The sequence below is a fragment of the Zingiber officinale genome, chromosome 10A, assembly GCF_018446385.1.
Source record: "Zingiber officinale cultivar Zhangliang chromosome 10A, Zo_v1.1, whole genome shotgun sequence".
In the NCBI taxonomy this organism is placed as follows: Eukaryota; Viridiplantae; Streptophyta; class Magnoliopsida; order Zingiberales; family Zingiberaceae; genus Zingiber; species Zingiber officinale.
Genome location: NC_056004.1, coordinates 54,252,004 through 54,254,639, shown reverse-complemented (window position 1 = coordinate 54,254,639; position 2,636 = coordinate 54,252,004). Strand labels below are relative to the sequence as shown.

The 2,636-nt window shown below is 42.3% G+C and overlaps 1 long non-coding RNA gene across 2 annotated transcripts; it reads left to right on the top strand.

Annotated features, from left to right (window-relative positions):
• The first annotated feature begins 290 nt into the window (after window positions 1-290).
• Window positions 291-2,042, top strand: LOC122027696. Of its 2 annotated transcripts, XR_006124500.1 has the most exons (4): window positions 291-1,240; window positions 1,329-1,430; window positions 1,557-1,768; window positions 2,022-2,042. It is a non-coding gene; the product is annotated as an uncharacterized LOC122027696 (long non-coding RNA). The 2 variants fall into 2 exon arrangements; XR_006124499.1 differs by lacking the exon at window positions 2,022-2,042 and having other exon boundaries at window positions 1,557-2,015.
• The last annotated feature ends 594 nt before the right edge of the window (window positions 2,043-2,636 follow it).

Here is a 2,636-nt window from a genome sequence, read left to right as displayed (position 1 = left end):
TAGGTCTTGTCGAACACTCATCCTCTGGGAAGAGGTTGGGGAGGCCCAGTTGGTAGGACCTCAGAGAGCTTAGCAGGATGCAGAGTTAGTTCGTACTATCAGACGGAGGATGTCAGAGGCTCAGGACCGTCAGAAGAGTTATGCTGATCAGAGACGGAGACCCCTGGAGTTCTCCATTGGTGATCATGTATTTCTTAGATTTTCACCCACGAAAGGGGTGAAGAGATTTGGTCTCCGAGGTAAGTTAGCTCCACGATATATTGGGCCATTCCAGATCTTGGAGAGGATTAGAGCAGTAGCCTACCATTTGGCGCTACCACCATCTCTAGCTGGCATCCACGATGTATTCCATGTATCTATGCTGAGGAGATACGTATCCGATCCGGCACATGTTCTGTCAGATGTATCAGTTCCAATTCAGCCTAACGTCACTTATGAGGAGGTTTCAGTGCGGATTCTGGACCATAGAGAGCGTCAGCTGCGGAACAAGACTGTCCGACTGGTTAAAGTCGGATGGCAGCATCATTCTGACGAGGAGGCTACTTGGGAGCTGGAGGATACGATCCAAGCTCGATACCCTCATCTTTTTACTTGAGGTATGTGGGTTGGAGTTTCTTTCAGCATTTATACTGTTTGGTTATATTATAGTATTTGCTGTTAGTTATAGTGAAATTTGGGGTCCAAATTTTTATTAGTAGGGGAGGATGTGAGATCTCGGAAAATTTAAATAAATAGGGTGATTTAAAAATAGCCTTATAGGAATTTTCCGGAATTTTTAGAAATTTTCTGGAAATTTTTCGGAGCTTGTACGATGGGTATTGTGGGGACGAATTGATGGGTTCGGATAAAGCCTGTTTGGGGATACATGTTTAAGTGAGGAAATGTTTTAATTAAATATTTCCTTTTCTTTTTAATTCTTCCCCAAAACCGCCGATCCACCCTCTCTTCCCCGACCCTTCTTCTCGATCTCTTCTCCTCTCCACCGAGCCTCTCTCGCGTCGTCGCCGATCTCCGCGAGCTCACCGCCGATGGAGGTTTTCCTCTCTGGAGTCTCACCAACGTCAGGGTCCCTGGCTACCGGGCGGCTCGATCCTCTCCTCCCTCCCCCTCTCATGTCTCTGCCCTAGATCACCGACGCACCAGTTCTTGGCGATCGGCGATTCTTTCTCCGTCTCTTGGTGTTGCCGGCGAGGAGTGGATCTTGGAGCTTTGAAGGGGTTAAAGCTAAGTCGATTCTTTGGTATCCTTCGACTCTCTGATTTGTGCCCTAGTTCGAATCTTCTTTACCGATTCTTGCTCGCTTCCTCATTGATTGTTGGCGATCTCAGGTTAGGTCGTAGATTCCTTCCTTCTTGTTGATTGAGGGGCAGAGGAATTTTCGGGAACATAGAATCGAATCTGGCGACACCTCCTGGAGACAATCAGTTGAGGTAAGATTAGGGTGTTGTTTGATCTATGGTTTCCATGGTGTGATCTATTATTTGCTCTGTGATCTTCAATCTTAATCTGATCAATGAATTCTAGTTTAATTCATTGATTCGTCCGATTTATTCCAGTGAGGACCTGTTCTGTGGATTTCAAATTGAATGCTGTGAGTTCTTTGATCCAGCAATTCATCCTGTTACCGGCAGCAACAATCCTTGCTGTAGATCTACAATCAGGGCAGTGAATTGAGGTCCTGTTTCTGTGGGGTTTCTATTGGTTACGACAGCCACCTCATCCAGTAGCTCTTCTGGTTCCAGCTATCAACAGCAGTGTGTAGAATTAGGTATGTTTTGGATTATGATTAGTTAGGATAAATGATCTTAGTTGTAGATCATCCTGTAGTTTGGTTATTTTAGATGGTTATGCCTGTTGTGGATGAATTAGGTTTATGTGTAGGTTTGAGTTGGAGATGACATGATTACTAGATAAGTTGTGATTGTGGTGATTAGGGTTTTGCCCTTATTTAGTTTTGGGAATTTTATTTAGCTATTTCATTTGGATTTAGCTAAATAAAATATATATGTTGTTTGACACAGGATTCTGATTCGAGACAGGCGTCTCGACGTTGACTTCAGATTTGGGATTGTACCTTCTATTTGAGGCGGGTACCCTTTGACTTATCTTTTTGATATTGTCTTATGATATGTGTAACTTATATATAATTACTAGTGATTGGTAGATTTAGCATTTCCCTAGTGTTAGCTTAGTTGATACCTGATACATGTTGCTACTGTTGTCTGCTATATGTTAGTCTAGTATATATATATGACTAGTGGTATTGGTAGCTTTAGCACCTCCCTGGTTTAGTTATTTGATACTTGATACATGTTGCTACTGTTATCTGCTATACTTTCGTATGATATACCTTTACTGCTTACCATGTGTACGTATGTTTATAGAGATGGATATTTATAGTGCTTATCTACACAGGATTAGTTGCTGGAGATACTTGTTATATGTTGTTGGATTTGCGTTGCTTATATTAGTTGTTATACATGCTGGATATGTGATGTTGGGTTTATGCTCTTTATTATCATTGTTATATATGTGTTTGTCTGTTTGGCATCTACACATATGGAGGATATGTTCAGGTATGACATATTGTAGCCGCATGCACCATATCGCATGATTGCATGCTGGGCGATTGACGA